The 11,535-nt window shown below is 36.9% G+C and overlaps 1 long non-coding RNA gene across 1 annotated transcript; it reads left to right on the forward strand.

Annotated features, from left to right (window-relative positions):
- Positions 1–11,535, forward strand: LOC149717381 (uncharacterized). Its single transcript, XR_016366718.1, has 5 exons — positions 1–114; positions 189–948; positions 10,969–11,022; positions 11,087–11,146; positions 11,206–11,535. It is a non-coding gene; the product is annotated as an uncharacterized LOC149717381 (long non-coding RNA).

Raw genomic sequence — 11,535 nt, forward strand, 5'->3', positions numbered from 1 at the left:
GAGAGTCCGAAGGCGAAGTCAGGAGCAATTCCAGATTAAATGCAGCGTAAGTTCAAGAGTTGTTGAAGCCTTGAAGACAAAACGAATGAGTGATTAGAGAGGGGAAAATGCTAGGTATTTATATGATTTATAATTTTTTTATCTTTGAGAAGAAATAGAGATAATGGCGTAAATTTATCTTGAAATAGGAATTAAAATTATGTCGAAAAAATAAAAAATTTTTTGCCACGTGTAGATAGCAGAGACGCCCCGTTGAAATTTAGTATAAAATAGGGAAGTTTTTCGCTGCGGTCTCGTTGCTGAAATAATCAGTGAAGGGGAAACTCTGCCCGATTAAAGGTAAGCCTCGTTCACCGGCTATTTAGGCCGGTTTTTATTTTGTCGAAATGATAGTATTATCGTTAAGGAATTTAGCTTGAGTAATATCATTAAAAGCAAATGAAATTAAAATGATTGTTGAGTTATTTCTATGGAAAGTAGATGATTTTGTTAGCAAGTTGTTGATTTGGTAATAATGGTATTAAACACTAATTACGTAGCGTTGTTGATGGTCAATGTAGGAAGTGTAGTGGCTATTGAATCGAAGGCGATTGAAAGTTTAATTATGTGATGGTAAATGATATTTAAAACGCAACGCTATGATAATTTGGTGTGGCAGTCCAATAGTTAAAAATGTGCATTTAACTAACTGAGAATTTATTTAATTTGAAATTGGCGATTGTGGACGACCCGGATCGACGGTCATCGTAGTGGATCAACATGGTTCAACGTATCGCCGTCAACATAGTGGATCAACATGGGTCAACGTATCGTCGTCATCATAGTGGATCAACATGGGTCAACGTATCGCCGTCAACATAGTGGATCAACATGGGTCAACGTATCGCCATCATCATAGTGGATCAACAGAGGTCAACTATCTTCAGCATCTAGATCATCGTAATTGAGGTTGTGAAATTGAATTTTGGTTTGGGAAAAGTGTGAATATTTTGGTTCGGGAAAAGTGTGAATATTTTGGTTCGGGAAAAGTGTGAAAATTTTGGAATTGGGTTAGCTCCGTGTCCAAGCCGTAGGAAATAGAATGTTTATTGTTTTACGCGAGTTAGGCTAGGGTATAGCTTAACGAGATAGCGACACTATTAATATTTGGCAAGAAGCTCTTGTCTTGTGATCACAGTTATCACTGGCGCAATAGGCGCATTTTTTCTATTAGTAGAAATCTAGAAATAGTTAATTAGGAAGGAATGGCTGTTAGTAAGCGGGATACGGTATAGACTAATTAGTTTCGTATGAGTAGGGCCCAGTTGGTTTCTCGCGCTATAGAAGCCTGTCCAAATTGCCTTTCAAATGCGATATAACGCGTTCTGAGGCCAAGTTCAGTTGGCATAACTTTATACCTTAAAGGGAGGGTGAACTAGAAAATGAGTGATTTTTTTTATTGATTCTTCTACAAATTACAAGACCAGTCTGCATAGTGAAACATTCAGGAAATACTTCGGAATGATTTTAAAATTAAAATTAGGTTCAGATTTTAAGGATGATTTTAAATAAGGACCTCCGACCATTCGCGTAACGCCCTGCCTTTTTATTAACAAAATTCTCGTGGCACGTTCCATGACTCCATGTGGAATGAAATTTATCACGAGATTTGATAAAATTTGCGCCCGACGTGACAATCGTGGCGCGAGACATGGAATGTGCCACGAGAATTTTGTTAATAAAAAGGCAAGGCGTTACGCGATTGGTCAGATGGGCTTACTTGAAAATATCCTTAAAATCTGAACCTAATTTGAATTATAAAATCATTCGGAGGTATTTCCCAAATGTTTCACTATGAAGATTGGTCTTATAATTAGTAGAAGAATCTATAAAAAAATCACTTGATTTTCTACTTCACCCTCCCTTTAGAAGAGCGGTCCATTCCTAAAAATTAAAGGATGAATATTAGAATTAGAATAAATGATCTCTTATTACAAAAAAATTAGCATTTATTTAGTTTTAAAAATAATCAAGGACTACTGTGCCGGCATTGGTTAAGTGTCGTCTGCTAAACCGAACCTCTTACCCCCCTACGTTAGGCTAAGGTGAATCAGATTGTGAGAATTCAAGGAATGCCGTAGGGGTGAAAGGTTCGGTGTAGCGTATGGTACTAAACTAAAGGCAGGACAGTAGTGCTCGTTTTTAGAGTAATAAAACCACTTTTTTCTTCTTTTTTTTTGTGATAAGAGGTCGTTTATTTATTTAAATATATTTTCTTTATTATTTGGAAATTGGGCGTTATTTTAAGGTATAATGTTATGTTATATAAAGTTTCACTTCATTGGGGAAAAATCAGTTAGCTTTTCACATGGCGGTGCCCTAATTGTGAGAATATTTATTTAAATGTTTGAGAATTGTAATGAAATGTGCGAAGTTTAATTTTAATAATGGTTTTATGTTATAAAAATGAAAGAGAAAGTAGCCATAATTAGTTAGGAAGTCATGAAGAGGTGTATTTATATTTTTGTTTCGGTTGGACTTGGTCGAATCTGTTGATGTTATTGACGGTATATTGAAGAGCTTTAAAATATCGTGCCATGTTTGAAATTTTTAAAAGTACTTGTATTAAAATTTTGGTTGCGCATTATCACAACGTATTTAGTAATGTAGGGAATCTTTAGGAAAAGAAGTAATGGTTTTTAAAGTTTACACGATAATTTAAAACACTTCAATATACCTATGACTATAATTTTCAAAGATTCGAATGAGCGAAACTGAAATAAAGTTGATTGATACCGTTTGAAGACTAAGCCACTTTAATTATGGTAATTTTCGTTTCAATTAATTGTCAAGAAAAGTTTGAAAGGAAATATTTTATATAAATGGGACATCTTATTTTCCACATGTCATTACAATTTGAAGAGATTTGAAGGAATATTTTCACAGTTTGTGGCGTGGGTTATTTGTGAATTGAACGTAGCTTTAGCCTGGGTTGGTTCTAAATTGAACGTAGCTTTAGCCTGGGTTGGTTCTAAATTGAACGTAGCTTTAGCCTGGGTTGGTTCTAAATTGAACGTAGCTTTGGCCTGGGTTGGTTCTAAATTGAACGTAGCTTTGGCCTGGGTTGGTTCTAAATTGAACGTAGCTTTGGCCTGGGTTGGTTGTCAATGTAACGTGTAGCTTTGGCTTGGGTTGGTTCTCAATGTAACGTGTAGGTTTGGCCTGGGTTGGTTCTCAATGTAACATGTAGCTTTGGCCTGGGTTGGTTCTCAATGTAACGTGTAGCTTTGGCCTGGGTTGGTTCTCAATGTAACGTGTAGCTTTGGCCTGGGTTGGTTCTCAATTGAACGTGTAGCTTTGGAATTATGAATTTTCGGAGTGGGATGGGTGGTTATAGACATTGTAGGCGGTGTGACTTATTTAAATTAATAAAACATTTAACTATGTGTCGCTATCTTGTGAGGTTATGAAGTCCCCTCTACCTATGCAGGAGATCACGTTAATACGATATTAAGTTAGTGATATATCCAATCCGAAGATTGTAGTGAAGTGGTTATTTTTAATGGTAACGGAAAAGTGGTGCTTTCCGAAAAAGGTATAAAATTTGAGAAGTCAAATTTAAGTTTATGGAGTAGGTAATGACCTCTTGGAAGTAATTTTACGTATGGATGAAATGAAGTGGCGTAAGTGTTGAATGTGGAAGATGTCCAATATATGACGTTAGACGAAGGGTGGTGTCGCTCATTTTTAATCAGTTTAGGTTAGGAGGCATTAGTACGCTTTACTGGTAAATATGGCGACTAAGTCTCGTACGATTTATTAGGGCAAGCGAACCGCTAAAGTGGGAATAATGAGATTCCCTTTTTGGCGGTTGCGTTTATTAGTAATTGTAGTTAAAGCGATGGCACCCTTCATTTTATGCTTAGTATTGAATGGAGATTTTTGCAATAGAAGCTAATGATATCTTATAATTTCACGGAAATTATGTTGTGAACGTTTTAGTGGGCTTAAATGTAGTAGAGTTTGACGTCATAATATTGGACAAATAATTTTATGCTATTATTATGCTTAATTTTATGCTTAATTTCTAGCTAGGGATTTGAGTACATTGTTATTAATTCCAAAAGAGTAATTTTTTAATCGCGTACCTTGAAGGTGTGTCCATTAAAAGACAAAGAATAATATTTAGCGTAAATTTAAGAACTTTTGGAATTAATCGTTAGGCAATAGACATACCAAATATGTGAAGCTATTTTAATTTTTTTTTACCAAAGTTGAAAAATAAAAACTTTGGTTAGGCCATTGTTTTTTTTATTTTTTTTTCTGTTGTTTGAGTTGCTTATATTTTAGAGTAAGGCTTAGGTTTTTAGTTATTTTAATATTGAAATGGAATTTGAAGATAGATTAATTGTAGTATATTTTATTTAAGGAAAGTTGAACATGTGTGTAATTGATTTTGTATGATTGAAATGAATGAAAGGAATTATTTAATGAATATTTAATTCATAACGATTGTTAATTACTAAGAGGTCATTGTTATTGAAGTCGGTGTAGAATTGTAGATGCAAGACCCTAAAACCCCTAGAAAATGAAATGAAAATGAAAGTCCAATGAAAGATATAGAATATGATAGTAAATTTAAAGAAAAATTGCAATGGCAATTAATGAATTCGAAATTTGAAAGTGAAAGAAAAACGTAATGATGGTAATTTTTGGAAAGTAATGGTTTGAAGTAGAAGCGAAATAGTTAATCGAAATGGTAATTAATTAATGAAAGAAATGAATTAAGAGTAGAAGTCGTATACTTTAGTTAATTTGAAATGAATAACGAATGGTTTAAATAAACCTGAAAGAATAATGGAATGAATCGAAGTAAAGAATGGACTTTCATCGCGTTGCTTGGACACGTTTTTTAGGGAGGTGTATTAGAAACGTTACTCTTTTAAAGCACGTTAAGTAGTTTGTACTGGTTTTTGAAACGCGTCAGTGGTAAGGTTGTTAGGTTTGTCCACGTTGGCGCATTATGAGTGCGAAGCCATTAGATTTATATATAGCCTTGTATTTATTGGCAATTGGATGAAGTGGACAATGTGATTTTACGGCCATGATTTAAGTGGACAATGTGATTTTACGGCCATGATTTAAGTGGACAATGTGATTTTACGGCCATGATTTAAGTGGACAATGTGATTTTACGGCCATGATTTAAGTGGACAATGTGATTTTACGGCCATGATTTAAGTGGACAATGTGATTTTACGGCCATGATTTAAGTGGACAATATGATTTTACGGCCATGATTTAAGTGGACAATATGATTTTACGGCCATGATTTAAGTGGACAATGTGATTTTACGGCCATGTACTGATTCAACCGGCCCTGTTCCAACCGGCCCTGTTCCAACCGGCCCTGTTCCAACCGGCCCTGTTCCAACCGGCCCTGTTCCAACCGGCCCTGTTCCAACCGGCCCTGTTCCAACCGGCCCTGTCTCAACCGGCCCTGTCTCAACCGGCCCTGTCTCAACCGGCTCTGTTTCAACCGGCTCTGTTTCAACCGGCTCTGTTTCAACCGGCCCTGTCTCAACCGGCTCTGTTTCAACCGGCTCTGTTTCAACCGGCTCTGTTTCAACCGGCTCTGTTTCAACCGGCTCTGTTTCAACCGGCTCTGTTTCAACCGGCTCTGTTTCAACCGGCTCTGTTTCAACCGGCTCTGTTTCAACCGGCTCTGTTTCAACCGGCTCTGTTTCAACCGGCTCTGTTTCAACCGGCTCTGTTTCAACCGGCTCTGTTTCAACCGGCTCTGTTTCAACCGGCTCTGTTTCAACCGGCTCTGTTTCAACCGGCTCTGTTTCAACCGGCTCTTTTTTAACCGGCTCTGTTTTAACCGGCTCTGTTTTAACCGGCTCTGTTTTAACCGGCTCTGTTTTAACCGGCTCTGTTTTAACCGGCTCTGTTTTAACCGGCTCTGTTTTAACCGGTTCTGTTTTAACCGGTTCTGATTTAAGCGGCCATGATTTAAGCGGCCATGATTTAAGCGGCCATGATTTAAGCGGCCATGATTTAAGCGGCCATGATTTAAGCGGCCATGATTTAAGCGGCCATTTTGGAAGCGTTTTTTGTTGCCTGTTAGAGGCGTAACGCTGTGTTATTATAGGGAATGCAAAAACCAGTACTTATTATTTGGCGTAGCAGGTTTATATTTAAAAATAGGAGCATGTCATACAAAAGTTTATAGTAAAGTTAGGTAACTCTCTTATCGTGGTGAAATCCACAAATTGCGTAGGGAAAGTCAAAGTTGGCTTCGTTTTTAGTTTTAATTGAAGTAGGTGATCATGTTAGAGACAAAATATGCAAATTCAGAGTTGAAGGGTGATTATATTTCGTATGAAATGTTTGTGTTGCAAAAGGCTCTTTGCCCATGATTGGGGGAAGAACGGAATGGAGTTGTTGGTGAATTTATTTGTGTTTGTTGGTGGTTAAGGAGGGGTTTTGATGGCCGGGTTTGCGAACAGTGAGGAGGCTGTACTTGGTTTTTCTATTCGAAAGAGCGCAATAAGTAATGCGAAATGGAAATTGAAATGAATAAATCATTAGGTAAATTAGTCAATGCGGGTAGTTATTAGACAATTTGCGTGTAGTATTTCGTTAATTTGAAGCTATTAGTTTTGAAGGCATTTTAGATTTGAAGCTATTAGTTTTGAAGGCATTTTAGATTTGAAGCTATTAGTTTTGAAGGCATTTTAGATTTGAAGCTATTAGTTTTGAAGGCATTTTAGATTTGAAGCTATTAGTTTTGAAGGCATTTTAGATTTGAAGCTATTAGTTTTGAAGGCATTTTAGATTTGAAGCTATTAGTTTTGAAGGCATTTTAGATTTGAAGCTATTAGTTTTGAAGGCATTTTAGATTTGAAGCTATTAGTTTTGAAGGCATTTTAGATTTGAAGCTATTAGTTTTGAAGGCATTTTAGATTTGAAGCTATTAGTTTTGAAGGCATTTTAGATTTGAAGCTATTAGTTTTGAAGGCATTTTAGATTTGAAGCTATTAGTTTTGAAGGCATTTTAGATTTGAATGTTAGTTTTGAAGGCATTTTAGATTTGAATGTTAGTTTTGAAGGCATTTTAGATTTGAATGTTAGTTTTGAAGGCATTTTAGCGGTATAGTGGCAGTTGATTAGTACGTTGGTTATAATTAGGTTTAATTTTTAATGATTTTATATGCGCTGTTAAGTTGCGTTCATTTCGAATAGAAAAATATGTTTCGGTGGGTGTATGTAAGGTGGTTTGAGACGGTTTGTAGCAAAGCAGAATAGTTATGGAAAGCGAAAAGTACACTTTATGAAGAATTGCTAGGGTGTGGGTGTAGACCATAGGGGCGCGGTCGGAAGCGAGGAAGCCTCGGCCCAAGGGCCTGGAGGGAGTCAGTAACGAGGGAAGAGTTAATTGAGGTGATTGGTTTATTGTAAGTAGTACAAGACATTGCCGTTGAAAGAGGTAATTTTTGGTACTGGAGGGAGCATATGTGTAGGTTATCACGCTCTTGGGGTTTTTTTTCCCGTGTCACGGTCGGACAGTATTGACGGATGGAGTAGGTTTATATTATATTAGGCGGCACGAGCAATGTGAAGAAAGTGTACTTTTCTTACGTGTATAATTTTGGTAGAAGTTTGTTTATGATTGTCGAGAAATGGTATATGCAGCGGGTTACGTTGTATGTCTGTTTGAATGGAATGTAGCGTATTTGAGAGGTGTATTTGTAGATTGCCAAACACTGCTTATTTTGGAGTAATACTTGTTAGTTTGAGGGCGTATGTTGTGTTATTAAATACTGGGTATGTTAGGTAGATATATATTGCGTGTTATAGATTGAAAATGGGACAGACCCCTGTTATTATTATGCAAGGTTAGGTATGATGGGGAATAGAGCCTTGGCTAATTATGATGAGATAGGTTAGGTATGGTGGGGAATAGAGCCTTGGTTGTTTGTAATAGGTTAGGTATGATGGGGAATGGAGCCATGGTTGTTTGTAATAGGTTAGGTATGATGGGGAATAGAGCCATGGTTATTTCTTATAGGTTAGGTATGATGGGGAATAGAGCCATGCTTGTTTATAATAGGTTAGCTATGATGGAGAATAGAAGCATGGTTGTTTTATAATAGGTTAGCTATGATGGAGAATAGAAGCATGGTTGTTTTATTATAGGTTAGTTATGATGGGAATAGAACCTTATTATTTAATATAATGTATATTTGGGTTAGGCATGAAGGTATTGTAGTTTAGGTAGCAAGGTGTTACGAACGGGGTATAGGTTAAGTAGCTTAGTGTTATGCCCAAAGAGTATGTAGGTAATTTATTGATTGGGCGGCTGTTGTGGATATTTTTTTGGCAAACATAGGTTTGAAGGTCTTGGAACAATGAATGGCAGTGTTTTGGTTAGTAGTGAATGGATTTAGGGGTAGTGGTCTTTAGGAAGGACGAGGGTATTTGTAGCGTTAATATAAGCGTTGTAATAAGGGAATAAGTAATTTTGTTTGGTCCTGTTGTGTCTGTGGTAGTGGTTAAGTGTTTTTATTGAAGAGTAATGGTTGGAGTGTGGTGTTTGAAGAGGTCGAATTTGCATATTAAGTCTATTTGTAGGGTAGTTAATGTAGGAGTTTATTGTGAAACAATTTATTTATATATTTATTATTATTATGAATATTATTATAAAATGTTTAATATACACAGAAGTGTTGTAGTTAAGACAATGGTTTAACAAATGAAAGTGATTTAAATTGTGGATTGAACACGAGAGAGAGTTTTCCGCGAAATATTTTATACGCAAGAGTAACGTTTCTGGCGATGAAGGAGACCTATACAATGTTGTCGGTATATGACTGAATTCAAATGTTGTTAGGGTATGATGTTTTTAGAGATGTTAATTTTTGACGCAACCATAATAACGAGTAATATGGAGGAAGTATAGTTGAAGTGGTGAAAGTAATAAAGCATAAGAGATAGTATTGGAAAAGAAATGGTAGTTTGTTAAATGGAGTCAAGTTTGGTAGAACTGCAATGTTATTTGAGTATGGTGATCGATTAATACACGAATGCTTCTTGGGGTGTCTTGTTGAAGGATTGTAGTAGGGGATAGTTGTTAGGAAAGAAAGAGGTTGTTTAGCGGAGTTTTCGATGATAGAGTTTAGCCGGGGTCTCTCGATGATAGTTTAGCCGGGGTCTCTCGATGATAGTTTAGCCGGGGTCTCTCGATGATAGTTTAGCCGGGGTCTCTCGATGATAGAGTTTAGCCGGGGTCTCTCGATGATAGTTTAGCCGGGGTCTCTCGATGATAGTTTAGCCGGGGTCTCTCGATGATAGAGTTTAGCCGGGGTCTCTCGATGATAGAGTTTAGCCGGGGTCTCTCGATGATAGAGTTTAGCCGGGGTCTCTCGATGATAGAGTTTAGCCGGGGTCTCTCGATGATAGAGTTTAGCCGGGGTCTCTCGATGATAGAGTTTAGCCGGGGTCTCTCGATGATAGAGTTTAGCCGGGGTCTCTCGATGATAGAGTTTAGCCGGGGTCTCTCGATGATAGAGTTTAGCCGGGGTCTCTCGATGATAGAGTTTAGCCGGGGTCTCTCGATGATAGAGTTTAGCCGGGGTCTCTCGATGATAGAGTTTAGCCGGGGTCTCTCGATGATAGAGTTTAGCCGGGGTCTCTCGATGATAGAGTTTAGCCGGGGTCTCTCGATGATAGAGATGGGCGAGAGTATTTAGGTTGGTGGAAGTTCTTTGAGATAAGTAGTGGTAGGGTTAGCGAGGATGGAATTTAGTGTTGGGTGAGAAAAGTTAATGTTTTATAGGTGTTAACGGAAGTCGTAGATGGGCACAGTTAGCAAGGGTTATTATGGTGAAGTAATTGAAGAAGCATTCGTGTAATAATTGGTTCCCTTGGTGTTTAGAATAAAGTGTGTTGAATAGAAACATTGCGAAAACCGTTGTCGAGGTAGTTTGAAACTTTAGTTAATTAATTTAAAAGTCAAAGAATACGTATTTTATTATGGTTTGCGTTTTAAAAGTTGCGTCTCTTGTTAAGGACCTTTGTTAGAAGGAATTTCAGTCATGATACTTGCGCATTGTAGTTTAAACGTTGATGGTGTTATTTTACGAGGAATAGTCGAATGTCTTTGCCGAACCATGCCAATGCCAATGATTGCGAGATTTAATCCGCATAGTTTAATTGAATCTTAGTTTAATTATTGAAGTTTTAATTTGAAAAGAATAAAATTAGTTGAAAGAGTTAAATATTTGGTAATATAATTTAATATAGTGAAAGTAGTTATATATTTGAGAATATAATTTTAATTTGAAAAGAATAAAATCAGTTGATAGTAACATATTTGAGAATATAATTTAATATAGTGAACGTAGTTAGTATTAGTTAAAGAGATGATAAACATTGGCAATACTTGACGGTAAAGTGGTTTTGGTGGCAAAGACTTAGTTTCCTCGTAAGGTAGCCGTCTCGTTTAAGGGTTTCTTAGTAATCGCCCCTACTACATAGACTAAGCCTAGAAAGCCTACAAATCCTGCATACACACCCACTCGCTAAGACGTGTCGTGCTGTAGATTGAGCAATATGCACCAAATGAACTCGAGGCACTCTGTGGTACGCGCTGACCGCTCGCTCACGTAGACTTGACCCTTAGCTTCCTCACATCGTGAGTTCTTTGGTGCGCTCTCTATTAGTTCGATGCCGATATAAGCGTAGTGGTTTCCCTTCCCATAGCCTTAGCGCTGAGCCGATCGAGGTACTCTGTTTCCCCGGTGCAGACCACCATTTCCCGAACACTCTGACAGTCACTTCCTTGTGTCTGTCAGTCTGTTCGGGAAATGGTGGTCTGCACCAGGGACTTTGTACTTTGAAGCTCGCGCTAAGTCCCACTCACACCTAACTAATGTTTTCTTGTTTTAAGAATTTTTTAAAGTCTTTTTTGGCTCCTTTGAAAAGGAGCTATGCACCAGCCTGTTTCTTGAAGTTCTATGTCTACTGGCCTACTATAGTGTAAGTACTAAACTTTGTTTTTATTTTTTTTTATTTTTTTTTCTAAGTTTTTTCGCTCTTCTAGCAATGGGATCTATGCACCAGACTGTTTCTTGATGTTTCATGCCTAATAGTTTCTAGTAGTGTGAGTATTAATCTTTGTTTTATTTTTTTATCACTTCATTAACTATGCTTTCTTTCTAGGTATGCACCAGACTGTTTCTCGATGAAGACTTCTTTATATTATTATTATTATTATTCTTGTACATATATATTTTACTTGTACTTCTGATATATATATATTATACTTGCTTGTCTATTTACTTACTCATCGGGATCACCCGCCCGTCATACATACATACATATATACATACATACTTATTTGTTTTTACATCATTCTAACTCTTTCTAGGTATGCACCACACTGTTTCTCGATGAAGACTTCTTTACATTATTATATATATTATTATTATTCTTGTACATATGTATTATACTTGTACTATTACTTGTTCATTACTTAATAAAGCTTCTTAT

Source organism: Phalangium opilio, unplaced genomic scaffold (genome assembly GCF_054372755.1).
Source record: "Phalangium opilio isolate 3A_F unplaced genomic scaffold, DU_Popi_V2 ptg000003l_1, whole genome shotgun sequence".
Lineage (NCBI taxonomy): Eukaryota > Metazoa > Arthropoda > Arachnida > Opiliones > Phalangiidae > Phalangium > Phalangium opilio.